The sequence below is a fragment of the Chrysochloris asiatica genome, unplaced genomic scaffold (assembly GCF_000296735.1).
Source record: "Chrysochloris asiatica unplaced genomic scaffold, ChrAsi1.0 scaffold00058, whole genome shotgun sequence".
Classification (NCBI taxonomy): Eukaryota; Metazoa; Chordata; class Mammalia; order Afrosoricida; family Chrysochloridae; genus Chrysochloris; species Chrysochloris asiatica.
Window position 1 is genome coordinate 11,020,228 of NW_006408576.1, and position 11,684 is coordinate 11,031,911.

The 11,684-nt window shown below is 36.8% G+C and overlaps 1 non-coding gene and 1 pseudogene across 1 annotated transcript; both read right to left on the reverse strand.

The window, feature by feature from the left end:
• The window catches only part of LOC102815341, a 70,687-nt pseudogene that overhangs the window by 42,999 nt on the left and 16,004 nt on the right, over positions 1-11,684 (reverse strand).
• Positions 2,582-2,663, reverse strand: TRNAI-GAU. The gene has a single exon. It is a non-coding gene; the product is annotated as a tRNA-Ile (tRNA).

The window sequence follows — 11,684 nt, forward strand, 5'->3', positions numbered from 1 at the left end:
GGAGGCTAAATTGGCCAAACTTTCTCTCTCCTACTTCCGACATGTTGTCAGGAGGGCTGAGTCGCTGGAGAAGGATATCATGTTGGTAAGGTGGAGGGTCAGAGAAAAAGAGAAAAACAAGATGGATTGGCCAAGTGGCAGTATTGATAGACTCAAGTGTGACAACAGTAGTGAGTTTGTCCCAGGATCCAGCACTGTTTCATTCTGTTGTGCATAAGGTCACTATGGGTTGGATCCGAATCAATGGAACCTAACAACAACATACCTTTCTCTGTCCGCTTGTTCCACTTTAATAGAGGGCTAAGGGGAATTCTCAGTGCAACTTTACATTCTCTCTAATTGTTCATTTTACAGAAACTTACATCATATTCAGTGATATTTAGGGGAATCTGATCAGGTTATCTAAAGTTTCCTGAATCGATGTTTCCCTTTTTTATTATTTTGTGTAAAATCAGGATTTCATTTAGCTGAGGGCAGTTTGATTTAATCTTCCTATTGACTCCTGACATTTTTGAATGGAAGGGCTAGAGTCCATTGGGTTGTAAGATGGTTAGTTCCCTTGGAGTTGTGAGAAGCAGTATGTTTCTTTAAATGAATCAAGAGAAACAAATACAAGTATGTGACCAGACAAGCATGTCTATAGGGTGATCAGTAGACTTCTCGTAGATGCTATTTTATTGCATGTTTTTTTCTTTTTGCTATATTTTAAAATTCAACATCAGCCCAGAAGGATATTAACAATGTACAAAGTTGCAATGTTAATGGAAAGATAGTTAAGCAGTTATATAATAATCTCCAGTCAGTGTGTAAATGAGATTTATAATCAACTGAGAATGAAGATATTTAGTTTGAAAAGCTAGTAGCCTCATTAATCACCACATTATGATTGTTTTCTAATATGTAATTCAATGTGATTGAAAATTGTAAATTCATAATTCTAATAATTAGATTCAAAATTCTGAGGATTGAAAATTATTTCTTCATGAGAAAGAGTAAACAGTTGCAGACACATTTAATTATGCATTAATTTATTTGTTCAACCGATGTTAATGAGCATCTATTACATGTCAGACATAGAACAAGCCTTTATGTTGCAACAGTGGATATTCAAACAGATACAAATCCTGCCCTCATGTAACTTTTTACTTAGTTTAACAGAATGACATTAAATAAATGAATGTTTTAATTTATGGTAAATCCTATAAAGGAAAAATATATACTCTTAGAATGTTGTTGTTGTTGTTAAGTGCCTTCGAGTTGATTCCAACCCATAATGACCCTGCATAGGGTTTCCAAGGAGTGGCTGGTGAGCTTGAACCACCAACCTTGCGGTTGAAATTACTTTGCAGTCTGATGCATTAACCCATAAAACCACACCAGACACTAAAAGTAAATGTAAAAGTCTCCAGCCCCAAAATTCAAATATATACGAAATGACTGGGTATAATTAACATTATGCTTTTCAACAAATGAACATTGCAAAAATACCTTTAATTTATTATAAATCATATAAATAAAAGCATACACTCTTGGAATGGTAGACACTACAAATGAACATAAAATTCTTCAGTTCCAGAATTCAAATATTTAACAAATGATTGGGTAAAATTAACATTATGTTATTCCTCTATCTTTGCCATGCTGTCAATCTTTATGTAAACATGAGAATGTTTTTGTTTTTCTGGTACAATACCTATTACATTGTGTTGAAATCACCTGCTTTTTATTCTAGTTCTTGAGCGCCTGAGGACAAAGAAGACAACGGCTGAGTTGTATTCATCTTTGAATCCAGTAAGTCTTTTAAGTGACTGACACAGAGAATATCCAGTTCAACAGAAGTAAAGTTTTCAGAGAATACTGAAATGATAACATCAAACTACTCATTGTACTGGTATGAACTCTAATTGCAATAGCAATTTAATAGTCTGTATCACAGATTTGCCCATTTAGTCATTCATGTTAAGTTCCACAGGGAAGAACAAGGATGATAGAATACTAATACTATCTTGCCTTGAATTAAAAAACAAAGCAAGATAAAGCCAAAAAATACAAAACAAAGCTCAAACCTGTTGCTGTTGAATTGATTCCAAATCAAAATGATCCTAGGACAGTGTAAAACTGCTCTGTAAGTTTTCCAAGGCTGCCATCTTTGTAGGAGTCGACTGCCAGCCACAGCCTTATCCCAGGGAGAAGCTGGTTAGAGACTATGGCTTTTTGGTTAGCAATCAAATACTTAACCACTGCACCACCCGGGCTCTTCCTAAGCTTACCCTGGCTAAGACTAATTACCCTAAGTTAGGGATAGATTGCTTTGGAGTTGTCTACAGTGGACACTGATGGCATTTGCAACTTGTACCCTATTCAAGGTTAAAATCTTGGAATGTAATTAAAGGTACAAATGACATATTGTTGATAAATGTCTTTGAGCTGGTTCTAATTCATAATGACCCTGTCCAGGGTTTTCAAAGATGCTGATGGGTTTGAACTGCTGATCTTGCATTTAGCAGCCCAGTACTTATCCTACAGTGCCACACCATGACTCCAAGGAAAGCCTCCACTAGGTGAGCTAGAAGCTACATATTAACGAGGATGGGATTTGAACCCATGTGTGCAGAGCACAAAGGATTATCAGTCCATTGCCTTAACCACTTGGCCACCTTGTCACATACTAATGGACATAGCTAATAGGAATCAAGAAAACTGGTGTTGTATTCATCCAACATATACATTCAGTTTCTGTGTTGTGTGGCCAAGTAACATCAGTTTGAAATCTTTATCTGTTTGAGAGGGGAGTGAGTAAGTTGTTTTCAAAGGCAGTGTGGTGTTATATAAAGACACCAGAAAACATTAATTCAAAGCCTCAGAACTATCCTATGTCAGCTCTGTAAACTTAAAAAAGTATTTAATCGTTGTAAGATTTAGTTACGTCATCTGTCAAAGAAGTAGCAAATATATGCTACATAGGCAGTCTTTTTTTTTTTTTTTTTTTTAAATGTGGGTCAAATGAAATAGAAAATGTTAAGGCATTTTGTTTATTGAATATATGATATAAACCTCAAGATACTTTCCCCCGATTCATAGAGAATCATTTTCAAAAAAATGCCATCTTTCTCTGAAACTAAATTATTTCTTCTTTAGAAATTCCCAATACTTAGAAAAGTGCTTAAAATGTAGCAGGTGCTAAATAACTGCTTGTTGTATGAGAGAATTAATAAATAACTCATGATACATTTGCAGGACAGCTGTTTGGGATTAGTGGAAATTTCTGAGGCCCCATGAAGCTGAATAGCTCAATCCATAGGTGAAAAACATGACCTTGTACACTCCACTTAACCATTCAGAACCCATGCTGAAAATAACTAGTCTGAGGCTCAGGACCCTGTTATTAGCTTTTCTTTTCACTCCAGTATAAACTAGAACAAAATTGCAGAACCCCGCCTGTGTTATGGGAGACTGAATAGTAGATTCTAGCACCCGTTTCACAACTAAATAAACAATTTATTTAGTTGAGAGATGGCAGCCTAATTTGAAAATTAACTCGGAATTTGCAACTTAAAGTGAAATTTCATACTGAATATGAATTTATTAAATTATTAATTATGCATCTTTGAGTTAAAAAACTGAGAATTTTGAGTCTTTTGGTTTGGGATTTAAAAAATAATGTTATTTTACTAAATAATAGCAAAAATTTTCTGACAAAATACAGAGGTTTCTTGTTTCATTCATCATTGAGACCAGCTGCATTATTCTTTTCCTGAAACTTCTCACCTCTATCACCCAAGGAATTCTCTAGAATTGGATTCCTACTTCCTGGTCCACATGTCTTCTTTCTTTTGCTGGAGCATATTTTCTGGATTAAAGATATGGTAGAATGCAAAAGGCATGATTACAACACCTTCAATATATTTGTCTCTTGATTTTCACTGCTACAATCTAGGCAATGGCCATCCATGCCTATAAGCAGTCAGTATCTTGGGATCTCCCTTTACCACCATCCTTCAAAATTTCTTTTTCTTTTTTTCTGTTTGATTTTCTTTTTCCTATACTTCATGTCTTCCCTTTTATTATATTATTGCCTTGTGTCACTTTCTTCAATAGTTTTCTAAGGAAGTAATCATGAATGGTAACTTTTTTTGAGATCTAGCAAATAATTATATCAAAATCTGGCTTGTACTTGATTTTACCTCAGAAACTTGAAGGCATTATTTCATTGTTTTTTTTTTTTTTTGCTTTAGGCTCCAGGTTGTTTGAGCCATTCTAACTGTATAGTTTATCTATATATCAACTTTTTTTTTTTTGCTGTGAAGTCTTTTAGGGTCTTCTCTTTCTTTTTTGGGTCTTCTCTTGGTCCCTAGTGTGGTGTCCTGGTGGTGTGGTACTGTAGGATGAGCACTGGACCTAAAGGTTCGTTTGAACCACAAGGTCAGAGGCTCAAATTCAACAGCTGCTCCTTGGGAACCATATACAGGGTTGCTATGAGTCTGAACCATTTCAACAGTGTTGCAGAATATCATTAACACTGCCTTTGGTGATGAATACCCACAAATACCACTTGGTTTTCTTACTCATATATCTGTACATCAACTGCTGTGACTTTGCAAAGCTATGATAAAATTCTTCTTTGGTTCCTTGTGTTTTTCATTCTGGGACCCATGAAGAAAGAAGTAACATGAAGAAAGAACATGAAGGAACTTGAAAAAATGTTTCCGTGTACTCTTCTCTGGGTATAAGGCCAGATTACAAAAAGACAGGTAGAATCCTATAATTGCAATGAAAGCCTCGGGTTCTGTGTGGTATATATTTTATCCATTTATATTCCATTGACCAGCACATATCACAGTGGCCAAGACCAAAATGAAAAGAGCAAGGAAATATATCTGTCCACAATGGACTAAGGGAAGGATGAGAAGTGAAAGAACAATTGCAAAGGAAAATGTCATCTTCCATTGCATTGATTTAGTTTCATCCATTGAATTGGGTACTTGATGGACCCTTTAAATCTGGAACCTTATGTTCTTTAATTATGAGAACTTCTTATAAGTAATTTAATTTGTGATTTCCTCCTCCTCCTCCATATTTATTCTTAATTTCTTATTTTTCTATCTTTGTACCAATTGGACTTGTGTTTTGATTTTCTCTTTCCTCCAGTAGTTTACCCCTACTACCACAAAGATTACAGTCTTGGAAATCCTATGGGGATGTTTTTCTCTATACGCTTATGTCACTATGATGCAGAATCAATTTTATGGCAACAGGCTTTATTACTTAACTTTATCTTTCAAATCTTCTGTTGTTTTTCATTCTGAAATTGTACAATTTTTTAAGAATTCTGTGTTTGTTGTATGAGTTTTTCTGATTTAATACTATTTTGTTCATAAATCACAAATGCAATAACTCTCTTAACTTTATGGTAGACAAATGATAGTTTTGTTCATTTTACTTTTCCTTTCTGCATTATCTGTGTCCTTTAAATTGTATTTCCTGAGTATTTTTCTTTCTCTCATGTTAAAATATTTCCTTAAGAATCTTTAGCCATTTCCCCATGTTTAAAAAGCAGATTACTAAGAATCTGAGTGCTAACACTGAACACTTGGGCAAGGCTTGTCCATTAAATTTTCTTGTAGTGTGGTCTTGCTGGACATTTCTTGGAGAACCCCTAATATTGGTCAGATGTCTCTTACTAGGATGGTCAGATTGCTTTGAGAAATCTTAGAATCTTTAGCATGAAGAAGACTTTCCCTGGCAATAAATAGAAGGACAGCAATGATAAAGAGCTGGAAGTCTCAACCTTCAGTGTGTAGTATGCTGATGTTCACATAATGTTCTTGTTTTGAAGAAGGGCACCAATGTCATCCAATGATCCTGTGATAAACAAGGTTTTCTGTCAAATTGACTGGGTCAGGATTCTTAGTGGTTTGGCAGTTGAGATGCAGGTGTTCCCACGTTGTGATTTGATGTGATAAACCAGTAAGAGGATTAAGGGTGAGATGCATCACCCTGGATCCCATTCCCACCCAGATTTGATTTATAGATTTTCATAGGAGTGTGGCATACAGTGCCTTTTATCTAACAAGAGATGAATGGAGAGACTCTTGAAGAGAGAAGGAAGAACCTACTACTACCAGGATAGAAACGTCAGGAGTGGAGTGTGTTCTTTAGACATGAAGTCCCTATACTGTGAAGCCCCTAGACCCAGGGTAGAACGATGCCAAGACACATGGAGAACTCCAAGGATTGCTGGGCTTACAGATGGTAAAAGGAGACAAGGACCTTTCTTCAGAGCCAGTTCTCTGAATTTGGACTTCTAACCTCCTAAACTGAAAGAGAATAAATTTCTGGTTTTTAAAACCATCTACTTGTGACATTTCTGTTATAGTAGCATTGAATAATGAAGACAGTCCTTCTCTTATTATCAGAGAATAAAACTCACGGTCTTCCGTGAGATGTAGGAAGGGAAATTTCCCAGAGACATGAATTAGGGGAGAGGATTTCAGAGATTTTTATTTGTAAAGAGATTTAAATGAATTTTCCATCTTTTTCTGCTTTTTGTCCTACCCCAGATACGGAGATACCTAGTGCAATGAATTATTTAGCCTTCTAAAGATTCTTGGTTTGGATTTTACCAGTGCTTGTCTTTTCTCACAGTAGCTTTAGAATTTGATGTTTTCATATTGGTTAAGTCAGTTAATTCTCACTCATTTGATCTGCAGCTTTGAAAATAATGTTGCATCATCTCCTATTGTCTCCAATAGGAGTTTAGTGAGTATATGTTTTTAAAAACATCTTCTAAATGTATCTTTATAGGAGAGTTGGGAGAGAGCACACATAGATATGCAAGGCTTCAAATCACCATTTTTACCTGTAAGGAATCATCATTTCTGTCCTTGTTTATTATCCATATCCCATTGCAAGAGCAATAATAACATATGCTTGAAATATTTTCAGCTGTGAGGATTTAAAGGAAGAAAAATAATGTACTCCACTGTGGCAGTTTGCAAGAAGCCTAATCCTTGAACAGCATAATAAAACCAGTTACAACTTTCTGAATTGCTATTACTGGTCAATTGCTGTCTTTGATGGTATGCATATACAATGTCCAATTCCCCTAACAGCCCTGCAAGGTCAGTTATTTATTTAGTTATTTTCCATTGCAGGTGAAAGATCAAATGGGAAGAAAGTTTAAAGAAATTGATCAGCCAGACTTGTTGCTAGATATTGTCTAGTCAGGTCTGGTTCATGGAGATACCACACACAATAGAACTAAACACTGCCTGGTCTGGTGCCATTGTCATAATTGTTATTACACTTGAGCCCATTGCACCAGTCCATCTCCTTAGGTGTCATCCTTCTTTTCACCCACCCACCACTCTACCAAGCATGATGCCATCTTCATGGATTTTTCCCTCCTGACAACATATCCAAAATATTAGGAAGTCTTTACGTCCTGGTTTTTAAGGACCACTCCCTCCAACACAAATTTGTTATAGTAGTGCATGGTACTTTTAATATTATTCTTCAACACCATAACTCAAATGCATCAATTCTTCTATGGTCTTCCTTATTCACTGTCCAACTTTCACATGCATATGAGGTTATTGAAATACCATGACTTGGCTTGGGAGCATCTTATTCCTCAAACTGATATCTTTGCTCTTGAATACTTTAAAAAGTTCCATTGCAGCAGATTTACCTAGTGTAATATGTCATTAGATTTCTTGGCTGCTGTTTCCATGAGTACTGATTGTGAATTCAAGCAAAGTGAAGTCTTTGAGAAGCTTGGCTGTCTTTTGAATCTTGGTTTCCCTTGCCTGCTATTGTAATATAGACACTAAAATAGAGGGGATGAGAACAGAATAGCCAGAAACATTACCATAGAAAGCTTGTAAGTCTGTCTTCAGCCTAAAACTGATTGAAATGCCTAAAATGGGGCTAGAACTTGCCCAGTGAAGGAGGCATCCTGTGAAGCCTCTGCATTGCATAAGACCATAGGTGGAATCCTGATCCCCATCCAGAATCTTCTGAGGTGGGAAATTTCCACAGGAAAGGACAAGCAGACTAGCCTGGAGAGGCTAGAAGAACAGAAGATACTTTTTGAAAGAAAGACCAGCAGGAAAAATCAAAAGCAATAATGGCAGTCTGACTGACTACTACAAGAACTAGCAAGTTGTTTGCCGGGGAGACGTCAAGGCAAGTGATTGAGTCCCCTCAGGGCAAATCCTCTTCCAAGACAGAGACACAAGTGGAATACACGAGTAGGCATGTGGTCTTGCTGGTGATCACAGTGGTGTATTGATAAGGGAAAATGGGGTAAACAGCAATGAAGTTGTGAGCTAAGTCTGACCACAGTTAACAGACTCCTGTCAACCAGGGTTGAGACATGGCTGGCCAGCAGTAGGGTGAGACAAGGGGGCCTCCTGGGACCAGAGACAGGCACTTGGGCACAGAGGACTTGAGAGTGAAGCATACAGCTGATATGAAGTGAAGAGAGATGTACAAGAGCACCCATACTTGCAGATAGTACTAATTTGACCTGGCTTCAATGGCTGGATGATCAGAATTTGACTAAAGGTAGAAAGAAGAGGAAAAAAAAAAAAAGAGTAATCTGCTACAGTTTGATAAACTCAACCTATACTTATGGATGTAGTAGCTCAAAAGAAGGAACAAATCTTTACAGCGAGGATCATCCCCACCCCCTTGGCATACAGGGTAGACAGGGATAGGCAACTTAGACATTGGCTACCCAAAATGGGGGAGGAGGTGCTACAAAGGCACAAAGTGACTGGCTCACAAGCTTTCAAGAGGTAGCCTAGTTTCAGAGGGTGTGGAGGAAGGTAGAATCTTCATTGAATGGTTTCCAACCTGTCTTGATGGGGCTGGTGAAAGGAGATGGGGATAACACTCGTGTGGTTCAACAGTGAATAATTAAAATCAGGACTAACTGTGAGTGTTGCAAATGTAAAGGTAGACATTTTGTAACAAAAGAAGGGGAGTGGTTGATCTTGCAGCCTAGGAATGAAAGACCCTGGGACCATCAAGGGAGAAGAGTGGAGTGCAGGACCCTATCCAGAGAAGCAGTGACTCCAGAGATGGAGGCAGAGGCGATGATGTGGAGAGATGGAGCAGCTGGGGACTCTGGACTCTGGGAGGAAGAGGAGCTATGTATTGATGTCCAGGGGCCAGGCTTGAGGGGTGTAACCTTTGGTTGTTTGAATGCTTATATATTCATGAGTGCTTCAGTGTACATCCAAAACAAAACAACAACAACAACAAACCACACACACACACAAAAAAACAGAGGGAATGGAAGCAAATGCTGTTGAATAATGATGCATGGAGGGGATTGTAATCAATGCAATGAAACAAAATACAGTAGGATAAGTGTAAAGCTGATGTTCTCTCATGTAAACGATAATTCACAATAAAAACTTTTTTTAAAAAAATGAAGTCTTAGATAACTTTGATTTTTTATCTGTTTATCATAATGTCATTTATTATTAGTCTAGTTGGAAGTATTTTTGTTTGCTTTATACTGATGTGCAATCCATATGGAATGCTATAGTCTTTGACCTTCATCAGTAAATATTGAAAATCATCTTGGCTTCCAGCAAGCAAGGTTATATCATCTGCATATCACAAGTTGTTAATTAGTCTTCCTCCAATCCTAATGCCACTTTCTTCTTCATATAATCCAGTTTCTCAGATTATTTGCTCAGCATATAAATAGGGTGAAAAAGTACAACCCTGAGGCACAACTTTGCTGATTTTAAACCATTCAGTATCCTCTTGTTCTGTTCTTACAATTTTATCTTGATACATTTACAGGTTCTTCATGGGCACAATTAAATTAAGTGTTCTGGAAAATCTGTTCTTTGAAATGTTATCTATAGCTTGTTATTATAGCATTGACAAGCCTTTGCAGAGTCAATAAAGTATTTCTAGTAACTTTTCAGTCAGCCAGAAAGTCTCTGACATCAGTAATGATATTCCTAGTTCCACATCCTCTTCAGAACGTAGCTTTAATATCTGGCCATTCTCTGTTGACATATTGTTACAGCCATTTTTAAGGTATTGTCAGCAATATTTTACTTGTATGTATTATTAATGATGTTGTTCAATGATTTCCACATTCTGTTTGTCCACACACCTTTGGGATGGGCATAAATATGAATTGTTGCCAATTGGTTTGTCAGATAGATGTCTTCCAAGTTTCTTGGCCTAGATGAGTGAGTGCCTCCAATGTTTCATCAGTTTGTTGAAAGGTTTCAGTTTGTATTCCAACAGTTTTTGGAGTTTTGCTTTTTGCCAGTAGTTTTAGAGTGGCTTGGATTTCTACCTTCAGTACCATCAGTTCTTGATTATATGCTACCTCTTGAAATGGTTAAACATTGGCCATTTGTTTTTGTAACAGTGACTTTGTGTATACTTTGAATCTTCTTTTGATTCTTTCTACATTATTGAATGTTTAACCACAGAATCCTTAAATATTGGACTTCAAGGCTAGAGGGTCCCCCCCCCCCCATTCTTTCAGTGTGAGAAATTTTCTTCCATTTTTGTTTTCTAACTCCAGGCCTTTGCACATTTTATTATAATACTTGACTTTGTTTTCTGGAGTTGCAGTTAGAAATTTTCTGTTGAGCTCTTTTGCTTCCTTAATTCTTCCATTCACTTTAGTGTTTTTCTACACTGGAGAGAAAATTTAAGAGTGTATTCTGATATCCATTTTTGTCTTCTCTTTTTTTCCTATCTTTTTAATGACCTTTTGCTTTCTTCCTGTATGATACTCTTGATGTCATTCTACAGATCTTCTGATCTTTCATCATTAGTGTCTAATGCATCATATCTGTTGTTGAGGTATTCTCAATTCAGGTGGGATATGTTAAAGGTCACATTTTAGCTCTTGTGGACTTGTCTTAATTTTCTTTAACTCCAGCTTGAACTTGCTTATGAACAATTCATAGTTTCACAGTCTGCCCTGGCCTTGCTTTGGGTGCTGCTGTCTCTTTCCACAGATGCAGTAGATTTGATTCTGGTGTATTATGTTTGTTGAGGTCCATCTATATAGGTACCTTTTGGTGTTATTTTAAAAAGGCATTTTCAATGAACAAGTTGTTCTTGAAATATTCTATCATGGAATTTCCAGACTTATTTCTATTACCAGGGCTATATTTTCCAACTAGTGATGCTTCTCCTTTGTTTCTGACTTTCACAGTCCAATTACTGTTAATTATTGATGCATCTTGATTGCATGTTTGATCAGTTTCAGACTGATGAAGTTGTTGTTGTTGGTGGTAGTGGTCTACTCTGGAGTCGATTCTGACTCATAGCGATCCTGTATAGGGTTTCCAAAGCTGTAAAGCTTTATGGTAGAAGAAAGCCTCATCTTTCTCCCACAGAACCACTGGTAGTTTCGAGCTAGCTGACCTTGAGGTTAGCAGCCTGATTCGTAACCACTACACTACCAGAGCTCCTTGACAAAGTTTATTGAATTCTTTAATTTTGTCAACACTGGTTTTAGTGGCTAGTTCATAAATTTGAATAATAGTGGTACTAATAGGTATTATTTGTAGGATATGGATATTCTCAAGCTGGGGGAACTGAAGAAAAGATTCAAGCCTTGACCTTCGTTATTGAAAGATTCTCTGGGCAAATTATTGAATGATGCAGAATGCATCAAGAGAAGATGG